This window comes from Podarcis erhardii, assembly GCF_964252035.2.
Source record: "Podarcis erhardii genome assembly, chromosome: 4".
NCBI lineage: Eukaryota > Metazoa > Chordata > Lepidosauria > Squamata > Lacertidae > Podarcis > Podarcis erhardii.
In genome coordinates, this window is record NC_138508.1 from 83,738,572 (window position 1) to 83,757,474 (window position 18,903).

Below are 18,903 nucleotides of genomic sequence, written 5' to 3' on the forward strand. Positions count from 1 at the left end.
CTGGACCTGGTACTGAATGCAGAGTTTGGCCCACAGAAGGCCTTTTCACCGTGCTTTTCTCCTGAAAAAAATTCTCATCCCTTGCTGTGTACACCTCAGGGTGATTTTGGTCATTGTATAGCCCGTGCCAGTTAGAGACCCAGTTTACTGGAATTTATGTGATGATGATTCTCATTTACTACTTGCTATATTGTGATGCACCCACCCTCTGAGGGCAGCAATTGTAGAACACAATCTAAATGTGTGCCTATCTTTCCTGGAAAGCATTTACACCACAGTTACACCAATGGGGCACAGCACGCACAGCCTCCACCATCCTGAGAAAACTTCTTAATCCTGATTTGGTTTGATTCTTTGGTAGATTTGCAAAAGGAAAAGCACACAACAATAAATAAATTTTAGAAAGGGGTAATAATAATAATAATAATAATAATAATAATAATAATAATAATTTTATAAATTATTTCCCCAGCCACTCCAGGCAGCTCCCAACAGAATATTAAAACCACGATAAAACATCAAACATTAAAAACTTCCATATACAGGGTTGCCTTCAGATGTCTTCTAAAAGTCAGATAGTTGTTTATTTCCTTGACATCTGATGGGAGGGTGTTCCAAAGGGCAGGTGCCACTACCAAGAAGGTCCTCTGCCTGGTTTCCTGTAATCTCATTTCTCACAGTGAGGGAACCGCCACAAGGCCTTTGGAGCTGAACAATGGGGATGAAGACACTCCTTCAAAATTAGACACAAATGCACAATATATATATATTTATCTATCTCAAGTCTCCTTGCTCTCTGCTCTGCTCCCTGTCTTCCTGCCCAGGGTAGCCCTGCCCTCTGTCTGCACCTCAGAGCTGGTGCATCATGCTGGGCCTCTGCAGTGGCAGCCTCATCACCTGCTCTCCAGTAGCCACTCTGAGCTGCCCAAGTGAGGATTCTGTCAGCAGTGGTTATGGAGAAGCAATGGGGTGCTTCCTCAAAGCTGCCACTGCCACCACCACACTCACTCAGAACAAGCGCCGACTCATCCTCCTCCCTGAGCTTGGCAGTGGCCCTGATGGGGAAAATTGGGACATCCTGGGATTAAATCAGAAGCCGGGATGCCTTTCGTAATTCCAGGACTGTCCTTGGAAAACAGGGACACTTGGAGGGTATGGGAAAGCTGAGCATCAAAACCACCAATTAAGGACAATGACCATTCACCCCACTTTCCCCCCTTTGAGGTTCTAAGTTGCTTTTTTATTCTTCTCCTCCGCTATGTTTTCCTTCAAGGCTGGAATTTTGATTGATTCTAAGGCTAAATTATATACAGTATTGTTCATCAAATTTGTTAAGGGAGCCTGGAGCCAATATTAGCTATTGATCATTCTGTTAAGTCAACACACAAATGTGAGCATGTATTTGTTGTTGACAGAGCCATGAATGTCTTAGAACGAAAGAAAGTAAATGTGGGGGGGGACGGGGGGGGAGGAAACTGTGGCAAGTGTGCTCTGTAGTTATTATATCACTGCTGTTGCTTCTTTTATCCTTTCTTTGACTTCTCCTTTGTTCACGTAATTCTCTTTGGGTCCTGGAGCCTTCATGCTTCATTTACTGTTGTTTCTGAAGGCTTCATCTAGGAATCGGGAAGATAAAGAAATATTCAGCACTGACTGAGAAAGGAGCACACTGGGGCAAGTGAATTCCTTTATGATTGTAACATGAGGAGATTTATAGCAATGGGCTCTCAATAATATATTAGAATTCTCCACTTTGTTGTGTGGGGAGTTAGCATTTTTGTTAAATTTCCACACAACATTCGGTTTCTCGGCTGCCACCAATGACTCTCTTCTTTAAATATATTGTGAGTTTTATAAGAGTTGAATCCTGAGAGCTTCCCATAATGGGTATATCCATAGTTATTTCATTCTACCTGTGATGGTATTTGTTTCCCTTTTGACAGCTGGGGATATCTTTCTGCCGGTTGGAAGCCACCCAGACTGGCCAGCCAACATATAAATAATAAATTATTATTATTATATTATTATTATGGTCAGGTTTTCAAAAAAATGAAAACATTTGGGTATTTGTGTTAGTTATTCCTATGGTCCCCTTTGTTTTTCTTCAGGTCTCAAACTCTATACAAGCCAACTGACAGATCTTATTCAAGAGATGTTTTCTTGGTTTAACTTGGGGAAGAAGGGCAGAGTTTGCACTCAAAAGCAGTAGAAATCCTTTCCTGAAAGAACACAACATCTGAAGATGACAACTTAAACCAAAAAAAATACATAGATACGTAGTTACATATAAAAAGGTTACATTAATGTGAAGTTACTAATACATATAAAGCAGTATCAGTTCATTTCCTTCTAACACACGCTTCCTCTCAGCCTCTGGGATCTCATCCAGGGTCCAACAAACTCTCAGCTCACCCACAAAAGTATCACAACGAGAAGAGTTCCTGGAAACAGTGGACATCACCCTAGCCTAGTCTCTCACTCTAGTCTTCCTTTTTATGGGCAGCTACTTCCCCATAGCTATGTCCCATTCATCTGAACTCTCCACACCCTGTTCCAGGTGCAGCAGGTTTTCTGAGTTTCCCAGGGGGTCCAGAGGATGGGGAAAGGGCCCCACAACCACCACTGTCCCCTCTTTCTTCACCCACTGTTCTCTCCTTGCCCAACTGCTTAATGTGCATATGCAGGGTAGCGTAAAATGTCAGCTTGTCATATGAAGAATGGATTGAAAGCAAAATAAAAAATAAAAAATACATTCCTCAGATTGTAATTTTATTATGAAACATACATATTTCCTTTTTCCTGATCAGTATTCAGTTAGCATTGTGTCCTCTTTTTTTAAAAAAAAACTAGAGGCTTAGCTCAATTATACACTGCATTTGTGGACGGGCTTTCCTTACCGGGGAGAACGAAATTTTAGTTTTCTAATTTTGTCATGTGAGTCACAAGGCACATTTGGCGCAGTTTTAGATGTTACTGAGTACAGCGGGATTATTTTTGTGGGAGGGGTAAAGAGTCTTGCTTCCATTGTCTGGGCTTTTTGAACTTCTTCCTCTCTCCCTTTAGTAAAAACTGAAGTCACTCTTAGAGGGACTTCATTTAGCATGTTGAAAATAGGGAAAGATTCTGATGAGAGTTTTAGAAACAATGAAGCTTGAAGATAACTTTTGGCTTTTATGGAGATGTAATTTTGATTTTTGTTTGCCTTTGCTGGAAGTAACTGCAGGTATTTATCTTAATGACTCTGATTAGTAGGTGAACTTTTTTCCTAAATATTCAAAAGGTGTGTTTCAGTCACAGTTTTTTGTTTGCTACTTTTCTCCAGTGCATATCTCTTTAAATGCTTAAGGACTTTCTAAAGAAAAGCCCTGAAAATGGGCATTTATTAGGTGTCAAATAAGTGACTCACTCAATTTCAGTAACAAGGCTAGAAATAAGAGCAGCAGCAAATATTGTAGCATCTAAAGCCTTCTGTTGTTTTTTCAAAGCCCTGTACCAATATTAGCCATCCTTACAGCAATTGTCTCATTTTCATGTGAGCCTCTTTGTAGGACAATATTAATCAGAAAGGGATATATAAATGAAATAACCTGAATTAACAATCCATATTTATAGAAGATGTAATAGCCTGGGGTCACCCATTGAGTTAGCAGCTGAGGTAAAATTTGAAGCATGGACACTGTCTCAAGCTCGTCATTACTCTAGGATAGCTGCCATCAGACATTCTACTTGTGTGTAAAAACAATACACAAGGAAGGACCAGGGCTGCATCAAGTATTGCCACTACAAGCATGCCAAGGCACACCCACTCTGGTAACTTGAGCTCAGGGCTCAGGTTAACCCTTTCATGCACACAGGGTCTGAGTCAGTTACTGTATATTACAACAACCTAACCTGCACAGGGTTTCTTTAAAATAAAGAACCAACCCACTACTAATGGATTCCTTTGCCCAGATTGTACCATCTCAACAATATTTGTATTTTTCAGCTCAGTCACCTTCATGCCAGAAGACAATATTTCTTCCACAGTACAGCTCACTTAAGGGCAGGCATGTGTGTGGTTTTAGTTTGTGAATAGTAATAATAAAAAAATAGTTTTATTGATCACCCGAAAACTTTCCACTCTTGTCATTGCATATGCAAATTGCAACTTTGAATTGTGATGCCTTTGATACGTCTTTCAGCTTCCTAGCATGGAACAATTTAAAATAGCTTCTGTAAGAATCAATATCAGAAAAGAAGATAGCCAAAAAAAAGGTGTCTAAGATGTCATGAATTAACAGCACGTCTAGAAAACTCTGGAGAGAAATAGGTTCAGATCCCTTCCTAGCCATGTTAAACTCATTCAGTTATGCTGGGCTAATAATTCTCTTTCAACCTGACCTAAACTCACAGGGCTGTTGTGAGGGTAAATTGGGAGAGGCACCCTGTTCACTGCCTTCAACAACATGGTGGAAAGCTAAGCTATAAATATATATTAGCAAGCAGGCGGCCATTTTAGGTGCATCCAATTGATGTGCAATTGCTGATGTGTGGCTCCTTTTGGACCTGGAAGAAGTTAGAACGGAGGTGGAACGGGGTGCAGAATGCAGTGTAAGGGGAGTGGGGCTGGCATAACAGGGGTAGGGTGGAGTGTAAGGGGGTGGGGTGTGCTTATACACACTCTACCAACATGCACAGGGACCAGGAACAGAACCCACACACAAAATGGTTGCCTCCTGTACTGATAAAGTATTGCAGATTGATACATTTAAGAAGAATGGGCTCCAATGAACAAAGAAAAGTCCCCAAAGCCAGCAAGAGTCACTCAAAATAATAACTGAAAGCCAATAAAACTGTGTTTGTGTGCTTGTGTTTGTAGATGGAGGTGCATCAACCTTTTTATGGCCATACAACGGAAAAACTTTGAGAATTCTTGATCCAGCATTATATGGGAGTTGAGCTATGCCCTCAATCATCGCTTTGTTGACAGTTCAGCAACAGTGTTAGAAGATTCAAAGACCCACTGGTCTGAGTGGGGAAAAAAACCAACTAAAACAATTATAGTGTGGAACATTATAGGTATCTATTGATTGTTTCAAGGGGAAATTGCTATTCTGTCAAGAAGGTATTATGGTACACACATCACCTGGCCCCTGCTCCCTTTCACACAGAAAGTGTGTTTCTCCATCGAAGGCCATCAGCTGGAAAAGAGAAAATTATCTCATGGGCAATGGCCAACATGAAAAAGGTATCTGAAATTTCAGAACCACCACCTGTTCATTTCTTATTGATGGAATTTCATAGTTGCGAAATAGGACATTCACACATTTGCAAAAAGATATTGCTGAAATAAATTTACAGATGTATTTATTTTATTTAAAAGCAGCATCTCTAAACTGTTTAATAATTAAAAATAAAAAACCCTAAGGGGTGTATACCGTTTGCAATATTAAAACAGTATCCATTTAAACAAAAATACAGCCTAAAAAAATTATAAACACATAAAAGAAAATAAAAACATATTCAGTGGATGCATACACATGAATCAGGTTCTACTCTTATGGGTCACAGAAAGCTTGGGCAAAAAGAAAAGTCTTTACAAGACATCTAAAACAATAGATGGTGGATGCTACCTGCATGGAAGAGGGAAGGACATTCCACAGAATGGGTGCAACAGCAGAAAATTCCCATTTTGGGGTCACTGCTTTGTGATATTCTTTAGGGTGGGGTGCCACAAGTAGAATTTCCCCAGATATCTAAGTGACCTTGCAGGTCTATACAGGGACAGGCAGTATTTCAGGTAACCTGGTCCCAAGTTATTTAATTGTTCAGTTTATATTTGAGATAAAACAGTAGATCTATTTCTAAGAACTGAGGCTAAAACGAATAACTCTCAAGAGGTGGAGTTCATTAGTCTCATCATTCCTGCAGAACAAATGAATAATAAGTTTACTGCTCCCGAGGTTTTGATGAACAGTGGGTTTTCTGCTTGGAATTTGTAAGACAATACATGTCATGTCGCATATGATTTTTGAACTCTGAACAACTTTTCCAATAGCTCACTTGTCTTGCAGGGAACCAGATTACAATCCTATTTTGCCAGCCAGTCAGATATAAACTGTCTGACCAGAAAGGATGACACCATGCCGTGTCCAGCTCAGAGACATCCTTAACCAACTTGATGTGTATTCACTTGCTTCCCTCCTTAGGGATAACAACAATGTCCACAAAGGCAAATCTGTCAAGTTGCCGGCTGTCACAAATGCAGACACCAGCACCAAGGAGCGTCAGCATGTTAAACTCATTTGCTATCTCCTGGTTCATCCATTACCAGATGAACAGGGGATCTGATTCCAAGCACTTGAGTCTATGGGATGGAACCACCTGTGGTCAGATGAGAAAGATGACCTTATTTCCTGCAGACATTACCTGAGCAGCATGGGATCCAGACATGCCCCAGTCCAGGCTTTGTTAATACATCATCCGTCCCTGTGTCTCATTGACATGTTGATGCTTCCACAAGACAAAGAGCTTCCCTTGGTGGTCCTGAAACAAATGTGGATGAGGACAGAGTCTTCTGTGTATTGCAATCACTCTGAACATAACACAAGGACATTCTTCCACACCAAAAATAGCAGACTTCTAAGAAGCATTGATTAAAACACCTTTAACACTTGAGGGTGGCTAGTTGGAAACTATAGAATGAAATGCTATCCTAATTATTATTTATTATTTATGAAATTTATTGATCAGAAGGTAGGCGGTTCGAATCCCCGTGACAGGGTGAGCTCCTGTTGCTCGGTCCCAGCTCCTGCCAACCTAGCCGTTCAAAAGCATGTCAAAGTGCAAGTAGATCAATAGGTACTGCTCCGGCGGGAAGGTAAACGGCATTTCCGTGCGCTGTCCGGTTCACCAGAAGTGGCTTAGTCATGCTGGCCACATGACCCGGAAGCAGTACACCGGTTCCCTCGGCCAATAAAGTGAGATGAGTGCCGCAACCCCAGAGTCGGTCACGACTGGAGCTAACGGTCAGGGGTCCCTTTACCTTTACTTTTCTTCTTTTTTTGCCAGTGCAACACAAAGCAACTTATGAAATTTTAAGCAGACAGACACGTACATACGTTAAGCCATTACATATAAAGATTAAAACCTTCATTAGTCATTTTGATCCAGTGCAGATCAGTGCTGGCTTGAGACATTTAGCAGCTGTAGCAGAGCCCAAATAGTGCTCCCACCATCCCCTGTGAAGGTCAATTATTTACAAAGTCATTCTGTATTATGTAGACACCAATAACGGCCTTCATCTCTCTCTTCCTACCTTGACCCCACTCCACTGTCAATTCACCTGATCTAGATTTTATTAAGGCTCTGGCTCACTGTATGTTGAAGATTAGTTCTGAAAACGGCACCATAGTTGGTGCAGAACTGTGACGGGTCCGGTGCCACATCTGCCAGGTTTCATGGGATCAGTTTCAATTGCTGTGCTCTAAGGAAAATGACAAAGTGGTTGCAGTGTACATCTGGGCATGTGCTCTCTTGACCTTTGGGGTTAATAAAATCTAGCTGGTGGAGCATGGCTGGGTGGGTCCAGTTGGGATGGGTGAATGCATCATTACACAATTGGGAGGGTGAGTGTTGGGTCAGTGTCCGTGCATTACCTCCAATGAATGTGCAATCTGTGTACCTGTGTACACAGGCAGTTGAGTCGCACACCCATACAGTTTTTCACAGGTCACGTTCAATGAGGGAACGTCATGTATACTTGCATACACAATAGCTGAGCTGCACAAATCAGCAACTGTACGCAAACACTTAGACATGATTTGAGACAGCATGAACCTCTGTTCAGCATAACATGTGAACAAGTCTAGCAGCTGAGCTGCACACTTGTTATTCACGTAGCAATTGAGCTGAACAAATCAACAAGTGTGCACTCTTTCACACAAACACTTTCTCACACGTGTAGTTGTAGCTAGCATCTGTGTTCAGTGCAATGTGTGAACGATACTTGGGTGATGTGAGTAAGAGACATAGTTCAGTGACAGCCACAAACTTTGTTTTCCTCACAGAACGTCCGGTTCGGCCTTGGTTTCTTTCAGCCCGCAGTTAGATTGATTTCTAACTAAACTGCCAATATGGTTCATCTGTTCATTAAATGTTTGCTGTGATTATTAATTAGCTTGTTAAAAGACGGGGTGTGCAGGCACACTTCTGTGCCTTTGGGCTATTCCCTTTCCAATTAAGCATTAGTATTTAATCTCTCCCACTATTTTATGAGGCAGTTTTAATGTTAAAAGGCAAGTTTCCACCAAAATGATTGCGATTGAATTACAACATTCCCTGGAAGGCCCAGGAGCAGACCTGAAGCAACCCCTTTTTGCTTTCCTTTCTGCTGTACAAATCTATTTCCTGTGAATGATGTACGGTTCGGCGTATGCCAAAACACATCTGGCCTGAGGTATCAAGGAACACGCTCGCCCCTCCCTTGAGCAGCACTTAAATCCAGAAAACAGAAACCGTCCCAGCATCAAACAGGGAAAAAGATTCATTAGGCACCTTTCCTTTACTAGCAAAATGACTGATGGCATTTGAAGCTAGACTCAAGCTTTATTGCTTTCAGTACTTGAAGACAGGGAAGAAGGCAGGAGGGATGGGGCAGGGGGAACCTAGCGCAGCTGTTGAAAAAGAAAGAAAAGCCATGCCAGATTTAGTGCACTGAAATAAAAATCTGAACAGACGGGGGAGGGGAGCTTTCTCTTCCTCTTCTTCTTCCCCCTCCTGTAGCAGCAGATATTGTGTGGGAAAATAATCTGCTTAACTTGATGTGGAATTAAGGAGTTTCTGTTTATTCTGAGATAGTCAGCAGATCTGTAAAAACTGCACGACTGAGAAGAGTAATGAAATAGGGCAGCCTTTCCCAGCAGGAACAGAAGTCAGAATGAGGAATCGGTTACTATTCTGGGGAAGGGTATGTAGGTGGATTTGCACGTACCTTCAGAGCTCAGGAGTCAGCAGTTTTCTGCCTCCATGTGGGCCATGCTCAGTCTGCAGATCACAAGTAGGTTATACACTCCAGACCCCTCCTGCATTTCCAGATAATGTTATGGGAGGGACTAGCAGAAGGCTTTACCTTTGGACCCAGGTGTGTAGATGGTAGATGAAGAGATATCCACTGTGGAAGGAGACCAGAACCATCTTCTCCAATGTGAACTGAGGACACTTGGCCACAACAATCACATACTGCTTTTGCTTGGAATCCTTCTTCATATCATTGGCAGAAACCTGCAGGGGCAAATCAGGAGCTAGAAATCAGATATCTCCTGGGTTTTGCTTACTAAGGCAAATAGTAGCAAACTCAAATCCCTGCTCAGTAATGGAGCTCAGTAGGTGACCAGTTGCTAATTCTCAGCCTAGAAAAACTGCCAGGTTGCAATCCAGAGAAAGTTTGTATGCTTTTGTTCCCTCCTTGGTGCTGTTGAGTGTCCTAGTCCCCTGGGAGGAGGGCAGACAGGATACTTGGAGTGTGAGTGCAGTTGATGGAAGAGGAAGAAAGGGAAAGAGAAGCTGCAAGAGCCTTGTCTCCCATGACATCAGGAGATGGCCATGGGAGAGTGCATAGAAAGGTGAGTGCCATCTCTTCAGGGGCAGAGCATCTGTTTCCATGCTGAAGGCCCCAATCCTCAGCATGTCCAGGTAGGGCTGAAGGAGAACCCTGCCTGAAATCCTGACGAAAGACCCTCCAAGTGTCCATATTTTCCAGGGAAAGTCCTGGATCTACAGAAGCCGTCCCAGTTTCTGATTTGATCCTGGAATGTCCTGCTTTTCCTTAGGACATCCCTATTTCCATCAGAGAAATATTGGAGAGATAAGTAACTACACAACTTTTAGAAGACATGTGAAGACAACCTTGTATAGTTTCATTATATTTTCATATATGTTGGAAGCCACACAGAGTGGCGGGGTAACCCAGTCAAATGGGTGGGGTATAAATAGTAAAATTATCATTATAATTATGGAATTGGACCAGTGCTTTTTAAATAGAAAAACAGGTGCTGGTACTCACCATGAAGTTGCTACTGCAAGGTAAGGTAAAGGACATGTGGTCTAAGCCACTGAGCGTCTTCGGCTTGCTGATCAGAAGGTTGGCGGTTCGAATCCCCACGACGGGGTGAACTCCCATTGCTCTGTCCCAGCTCCTGCCAACCTAGCAGTTTGAAAGCACACCAGTGCAAGTAGATAATGTCATGAGTTCAGCCTACACTTGAGTAAGGACCCTGGCAGAGACACATGCCTGACTGGCATGTTCTTTCCCTCCTGGTCGATTGTTCGGGAGCTTCAAAAGTTTTTTTCTGCCCGAACATCACAGCGACCAATGCCAACTGACACCAGTACACTTAGGGATCCGAAGAGTTTGCACAGTTGTGTAACAGACCTCAGCAACTCAGCATTTTGGCTACTCTACTTTATTATATAAACACACACAAGCACTGCAACATGGCTCCCTCTCCTTCTAGTATCAGGCAGCAAAGAGAAAAAGAACAAAGGGAAATAGTCCCACTTCATGGAATGATGGGAGTTGTAGTTCAGCAACATCTAGGGAAGACTGAAGTTCGCTAGCCTACCTTCTGCCAGCAATACTGATACAATGAGACATAAAAACGAGAGCGACAAGCAAAATGGATTGGACAAAATTTATTGCAGCAAGGGAAAGCAACTTCTTTATATATCACTGAGCCTTTTTAACCAGGCTCTGGGGAAAGCCATTTTTACAGTAGCTGGCAACATTCATGACTGTGTTTCAGCTCTCTTTTAAATAACTGCTGCCACTTGTCACTGCTCTCAACTGAATGCTATCTGGTTCCTATAGGTCAGCTAATTACCCTAATCATTAACCTTTAAGACTGCACAGGGTACGGTGATCAATGCCACCCTTGCTGTGTTCACCTCCCCTAATGAGCCTGTGTCGGAAAAAGAACTCTTTGACCTCCCTCTGGTGAATATATATATTTTCTCTTTCCTTGTCATTCTGCTTCTTAGAAGGAGGAGGATGGCAACTGCCACAAATCAACATAAAAAGTAATCAAAGGGGGGAAAGTTGGTGTGTATATATATGGTGTGTATATGTATATATGGAATGCAGGAAATAATATTTTATGTAGCATTCAGTGAATCATACCAGGATTTCAAAAGGAAGGAACTGGTGGTGATAGGGAGTTAGTTATATTTCTCTTCCTAAAAGGACCTCAACTTAACAGACATGCAGAGGGAAAAGTGTGTGGGGCAATGGATATAAATTTCCCCTTTGCATCATAGGCTTATTTATGCTCATTTGCGCACCTCTCAAGCCTTCATCCAGGCATGCGAGAAGCATTATCAGAGTTCAAGGGTACAGTTAGACAAAAACATTTGAATAGTCTGCCAAACAGGGCTGGTGAAGGGTGTGGCTCTGAAGGATGTGTGGCCTGGGGAGAAATCCAAGGGCCAGAGAGATAGAGAGACAGTGGTACCTTGGGTTACAGACACTTCAGGTTACATACGCTTCAGGTTACAGACTCCGCTAACCCAGAAATAGTACCTCGGGTTAAGAACATTGCTTCAGGATGAGAACAGAAATTGTGCTCTGGTGGCGCGGCGGCAGCGGGAGGCCCCATTAGCTAAAGCGGTGCTTCAGGTTAAGAACAGTTTCAGGTTAAGAACGGACCTCCGGAATGAATTAAGTACTTAATCTGAGGTACCACTGTAGATCTGTTGCTACTTGAGATGGTCCTGGGAGAAGATCTGTCCTCTCTTTGGAGCTGCTACTGCATGGAAATGCTGCAGGGTCCACCATGCTATGAACTTGCAAAATTGTGTTAGTTCTCATAAGCAGCAAGACATGTAATGACTAGCCTTTAAAAAAAGGCTGTATAGTAAACTAACAACAAAACCAAGCCGTGAAACACATGCTTTTGCACTGGTTAAAATGTAATAAGATTTGGGTAAAATCCAAATATTGCTGCTAAGAAACCCACATTTTCCATGTTCTGTAGATATTGTGACGATTAACATCATAAAAGAGAGAGGGTAGCTTGGCACATGAAAAGGCACAAAGTGTTACTATAGTAACCAATTCATAAAAATGAAGAGTCTTTAACATCAGAATTCTGGCAAATTTAAGCATGGTTCTTAGTAGTTTGGCAAGATCTCCCTCCCCAAGGATTTCTAAACCCTGGTTCATGTAGAACCACTTGTGTAGTAGTAGCACAAGAAAAGCATTTAAATTGCTTGCATTTTGTGGGCACATTTGACATAAAATACATTTCTTTTATGCATTTTTTGGTAAAATATGTATCCTGTCCATTTTCTTTGCATGAAACGCGCATTTCTGTGCACACTTTTTGAAACTGCATCTCAACATCTAGAGAAGTACAAAATCTGACTGGGAATTGCATTCTGGTCCACAAGAACCTGCCGTGGGAAGAAGACCAAATTCATCCCCTTCCTTCATCTGGAGGAGGAGGAGGAGGAGTTTGGATTTGATAACCCACTTTATCACTACCCGTAGGAGTCTCAAAGCGCCTAACAATCTTCTTTCCCTTTCTCCCCCACAACAAACACTCTGTGAGGTGAGTGAGGCTGAGAGACTTCAGATAAGTGTGACTAGCCCAAGGTCACCCAGCAACTGCATGTGGAGGAGCGGGGAAGTGAACCCGGTTCATCAGATTATGAGTCCACCTGTGCTGGTCCTGGGGGCTACCGAGAGGCGAGGTCCAAGTCCAGTCCGAGGTCAATGGTGTGGTACGGAGGCTGTCCTTCAAAGCTGTAGCTGGGTCGAAGGCAAGGCGTCGGGTGGGGCCAGAAACAGGCTAGCAATAACGTTGCTCCCGCAACCTGGGACTGGGGCTGGCTGGCTTTTATCTGCCCCGAGGCATGGGGCAGCCCTGGTCCACAGGTGACTCACCTCTCCTGGCCTGGAGGTGAGCACTCCTCCTGCGGGAACTTAGTTTCCTCCACCTCTCTGCCCTGATCCTCTGCAGCTCAGGAGAGGCTGGAGGGTTACCGGACCCAGAGGCAACCTCAGCTTCCCCTGATGGGGCTGAGAGTGAAGCACCTGCAGGCAATGGGTCCTCCATCACCTCAGGGGCCAGAGCAGACTCAGCTGGTGCCTGCACCTGAGGATCCAGCACAGGTGAGGACCCTTCAGGCTCAGGCCCCAGCCCTGGCTCAGCTGGTTCTGGAGGTGGGGACTCCTCTGCAGGCTGGGATTCCTCAGGTTCAGCCTCTGAGTCCGAATCCCAGGCCAACACACCACCGCTCTTAACCATTACACAACACTGGCTCCCAACAGAGAGCTTTATTGCTTCCATCACCTCCTCCTCCTCCTCCCAACACTTCTCTAGCTACTGCCAACTTGGAATTCCTTGTTTTCTGAGGTTTGGACACAGCCATGTAAACCATCATTTGTCTAGCCTAAAACCTCACTTCAGGTATACACTGCAGGGACAACTGGTCAATATTGTAAGGTTCAGCATTGGTCCCTGTGATGGCCAGATAGTATGGAGATCTTGGATTGGCCAGGTGACTGTCTGCATCTTTTGCTTGTCCATAAGGGACTTATCTCCCTGTGTGTGCCCTGCACACTCCCCAGATCTGCCCCAGAACATTATGCTGAACTGATAGAACAGATTTAGGAAGTGCACAGGCTCAGAGAGGGGAAAAACATATTGTTGTGCAAGCTGAAATCCTTGGAACATTCACTTCGCACAATGTTGAATTCCATCTACAGCATCTGTAGCGACAATCTTAGATGAAATCTGGTTGGTTCCAACTAGAATTTCAGATATTATGGGGGAATTTAAAAGGGCAAAAGCTGACTTGAAATAAATTACTAGATACATGCTACAGAGACCAGAAGCTGCACGGTTATCACAAGATTGCTCTGCTTTTGTTATGAAGGAATATATTGTATTGGAACTGTAGAGGACATAGCAGGAATAAGATTGAAGGAATGTTATCACCATAATGAACACAGCAAAAGATATTATATATAAAGGATGACTTGAAGAAAGTTATTGATGTGACATCACATTGTGGCAACAAACATTTTTCATTTTTTGCTCCAGGGATATACAGTGATAATATCATTTTGATTAGATTAAAACCCTCAACATTTCCAATGATAATGGGGTGTTGGAATCAAAACATAGTCTCTAATCACATTGGAAGCAATGATGTAAAAATTAATGGAAATGAGCCTTTTACTGATAAGGTCAAATTCTCTTGACACAAAATATCAGGGAGGGTAGGACCCTCTTAAATTAATCATGTAAATTTCAACCTATACATGAATATGGGATATTTTATATAAATAAGTTACTTGCGTATCTTTAGATTTGAAGGGACCCTTTTATTCTTGTGCTTGCTAGTTTTGACACTTGTGATACACTTTTAGTTTAGTTTTGGTTTTTTTAATCCTACCTTGCTCCTCCACCTACTGAAATGACTTACAGTATATTTACAACAGAAGCGGCTAACCATTTTTGGCCTAAGAACTTCAACTGCACACATCTGCACACACACACTTGTACTTATATACACGCATAGAACACATGCAGGCACACAACTGTCCCTCTTGGCTGATGTGTGCAGTTCATTTGAGGAGATGGTTTATCGCTTCCTCTCCAATCAGCAAATGATAGCTCTAATAACTGAGGAGAAGGTTCTTTGCATCTCCATCAAAGTGCTGGACTCCATTTCCCCCAGTGCCGTGTCTACTTCTTATTTTTTCTTCTTCAATAAGACACCAAATAGCTGAAAATGTATCTCATCTCCATTGCACTTTGGTTAATGCATCTTCATTTCATTATTCCTTATAATGTCACCACCCGCCAAATCATTTACAAGATCTCTTTTCTTCAGGAAGCGTGAAACGATAATGAACCCATCCCACAGTGGTTAGACTACCTTTCTCGTTGGATCTGTTCTGGTGTGGCTTGAAGATGTTTATTTTTCAGCTGGCTTTTGATTTTGCTGCTTTTAAAGTTACAGTTTTTAGCTGTGACGTGTTGGTTTCTTTTTCTTTTTAAGTGTGTGGGTCTTTTTTGTGTATCTTAAATCATCAAGTACTCCCCCCCTTCCCCTTTTGTAGTTGGGAGACGAATAATAATAATAATTAATTTATACCCCTCCCATCTAGCTGGGTTTCCCCAGCCACTCTGGGCGGCTTCCAACAAAATATTAAAATACAGTAGTCCATCAAACATGAAAAGCTTCCCTAAACAGGGCTGCCTTCAGATGTCTTCTAAAAGTCTGGTAGTTGTTGTTCTCTTTGACATCTGGTGGGAAGGAGGAAAAGGTGCATTGTAAATTTTGGGCTTGGATCCAAATTTGCTGCTCATGATACTCACCCCTCCCCATGCATTCTCCCACTATAGACCTCAATGTCTCATCCTATGTCATTCCTGAGGGTCTCTGAATCCTCAGAAGTAGTGGGAAGGGGCTTTACAGAAGGATGCAGGGAGGAGGAGGAGCCAGGATAGCCTGATTGAATAAGTGGAGTTCTTGCTTTTCTGGATCGAACCCATTCTAAACTAATAAAATAAACATCTGCTCCACAATTCTGTTTGTTTTCTCCACGGGACAGCTGTACCCTTAAGAGACACTGTTTTCTCCATAACAGACTGCTTAAGAGTGTTGTCATCTTTCATCGAGCATGTTTCCAAGCAGACTTTGTGACAGTCTTCCCAAACCTTTGGGATTCTGATTCTCCGTCTGCGACTTAAGAAAGGACGTCATCCTGGAGATGAAGACCAGCTGCCAGAGATTCTTAGTGTTTCACAGATGAGGGACTTGCCTCTAGTTTCCATACCGCTTTGCTAGCCACTTATTACACGATAAAGATTTACTGCTGATTTACATGAGCACAGAGAGGCTGCATATGGGAGCAAATTCTTCATTGCGTCACCACTTCAAAACAACAGCTATAAGTAGAGTCTTCATCTTCTGTGCTCATGGTGGCAGTTTCTAACTTCCTCTCTAAATGTATACTGCATATTACAGAGATGGGATTTTTTTTTGGGGGGGGGAGGGGCTGAGGGTCACATTGTCTCAGGCATTATTTGCCATTGCAGATAATGTACATTTCCAAGTGTCGGTGCTGACCTTTAAAGCCCTTTATATCTGAAGGAGCATCTCCACCCCCATCGTTCAGCGGGACACTGAGATCCAGCTCTGAGGGCCTTCTGGCAGTTCCCTCATTGAGAGAAGTGAGGCTACAGAGAACCAGGCAGAGGGCCTTCTCGGTAGTCGTGCCTGCCCTGTGGAACACTCTTCTGTCCGATGTGAAGGAAATAAACAAACATCTGACTTTTAGAAGACCTCTGAAGGGAACCCTGTGTAGGGAAGTTTTTAATATATGGTGTCTTACTGTGTTTTGTTGGCAACCCAGTCAGATGGGCAGCATATTGTTGTTGTTGTTGTTATCTGCCTCAGTCATTACTTAAGTCTTATTCAGACTTGACTACTATAACAAGCTCTGTGTGGAGCTGATCTGGAAACTTCAGCCAGTCGATAATGTTTTTATTTATTTATTTATTTATTTATTTATTTATTTTATTTCACAACAATTCTATTCCACTTGATTGTAATAAAGCCTAAAAGCGGTTTACAGAAAGAATAAAACAATGACATTATCAATTAAAAAGAAGTTTAAAACCTTTAAAAAAGATTAAAATAAACAATCAGCTATAATTAGATTAAAACATGTGACGGCTTCTACAGGGTTTGGCTAATCAAAAAGATCATTCCATATTCAAGAGTCCATGAATATTCACTCTGCTAAGTGCATCCATAAATGTCAATAGGCAAAGAGTTACAAGGTTCTATACTAAAACGCTGGTTCCTTACAAGTGTGGAAGGAGTATTATGTGGCATCTGAAATAGTGCCAGTTCTGCAGATTGAAGTGGTCCTGTAGGTATCTATGGGTTAAGGCAAGTAAACTCATCTGAAGCTGGTAAAGGGCTTTGTATACCAACAATAACACTTTGAACTCTGCCTGCTAATAGATTGGTAGCCAGCGCAGGTCTCTGAGCAGAGATGTTATATGCTGATAGGAGCTGTATCCACACAGAGGTTCATTCCGTTTCCCTGATGTTTCCCTAACTATGAATTTCTGTATTATATTCCATAAAGACGCCTGGACCTCAGTTCCCAAAATGGGTAAACATTATTCCTGTTGCTGTTACTTGGTTTTCTTACCCACCCTTCACCACGAGGTCCTAAGAAAACTTACGACAATATAAAAATACAAGACTAAAATCAGTTAAAAACAATTTACACGGTGTGTATTCCTAAACCAAAAGTATATGACAGGCTCCAGCTCTCATGCCAAGGAGCAATCTTCTTGGGGGAGAGGACAACTAAGACGTCAAGATTCAAAACAAGCAGTATATTTTCTGACGGCAAATTTCTTTCCTTTTAGTTTTGTCAGGTCTCGGTGTCACTTTGATGTACACATCAGAGCACAGCCTGAAGGCTTTGCTTCTCCTTCTTTTGAACTAAGCCTAAAGGGATCCAATAGCACTATCTTCACCTAGTCAGACGTCTTCTATCATTCAAAATTACTAACGTAAGAAACAAGGGCAGATAGTACCATGTACCACACAAATATATATTATTAGTCCAAGAGGGGGAGAAAATTATCTGGTACACCCGTGAGTCATGAAAGCTAACATTTTAGCCAAATCTATTCAATTGTTCAAGCACAAACACCAGTAAACAAACGTGTTATGTGGCTGTATGATCATTACTGAGTACTTTCCCCCCTGTGTAGGCCACACACAATCTAGATGTGGCAACAGGAATGGAGGTGGAGAGGGTTATCCCCACCTGCCCCATTGCACTGTGGGTTTACCAAGGGCTTCTCCACACTTCTGCTTGTCCCGTGCCTAGAAATGATGGGTCTAAGTGGTTTTCCGTTTACCCTGTCAGTCTCCCTGGGGAAACCCACTCTCTATTGCTGAATTGGAGCAAATATCAGTCTGTGGAAAACCCAACTCACATTTGCTCCGATTCAACAGGAAAGCGCGAGTTTCCCTGGTGAAAAGCGGCAGGACAAGGCCTTGGTCATGTATACCTGAAGGAGCATCTCCACCCCCATCGTTCTGCCCGGACACTGAGGTCCAGCGCCGAGGGTCTTCTGGCAGTTCCCTCCATGCGAGAAGCCAAGTTACAGGGAACCAGGCAGAGGGCCTTCTCAGTAGTGGCACCCGTCCTGTGGAATGCCCTCCCACCAGAGAAGAACAACTACCAGACTTTTAGAAGACATCTGAAGGCAGCCCTGTTTAGGGAAGCTTTTAATGTTTAATAGGTTATTGTATTTTAATAATCTGTTGGAAGCTGGGGAAGTCCAGCCAGATGGGTGGGGTACAAATAATAAATAAATGATGATGATAATGATGATGATGATGATGATGATGATGATGATGATGATGAACAAGCCCCAAAACTCAAACCATCAATTTCTTCTTCATTCACCTAGGACATGTGCAGAGAGGAAAAGACAGGGATAACCTGTATTCCTAAACCAAAAGTATATGACAGGCTCCAGCTCTCATGCCAAGGAGCAATCTTCTTGGGGGAGAGGACAAGAGGGTTTCAAACACCTATCAAGCAACCACACCTACTGCTCTAGATGGCAGGATCTAGAATCAATCAAATTGAAAGCAGCATGTTGAGGACGAGTATGAATAATTTTGGGTTGAGAAAAATGAATTGGTGTGTATACAACCAGTGTGTATTGTACAGTTTCCAGGTACCTACACATTTTGCCTCTAGTGCACCTCTGTACGGACATGGGTGGCGCTGTGGTCCAAACCACTGAGTATCTTGAGGTTGCCAATCAGAAGGTCAGTGGTTCGAATCCCCACAACGGGGTGAGCTCCCAT

At 42.7% G+C, this 18,903-nt stretch overlaps 1 long non-coding RNA gene across 1 annotated transcript; it reads right to left on the reverse strand.

Moving 5' to 3' along the window:
• Positions 1-1,251: 1,251 nt before the first annotated feature.
• LOC309340414 lies at positions 1,252-9,067 on the reverse strand. The gene is made up of 4 exons (XR_014155985.1): positions 8,972-9,067; positions 6,409-6,525; positions 5,126-5,180; positions 1,252-1,616 (listed from the first exon to the last, which is right to left on the reverse strand). It is a non-coding gene; the product is annotated as an uncharacterized lncRNA (long non-coding RNA).
• Positions 9,068-18,903: the final 9,836 nt, after the last annotated feature.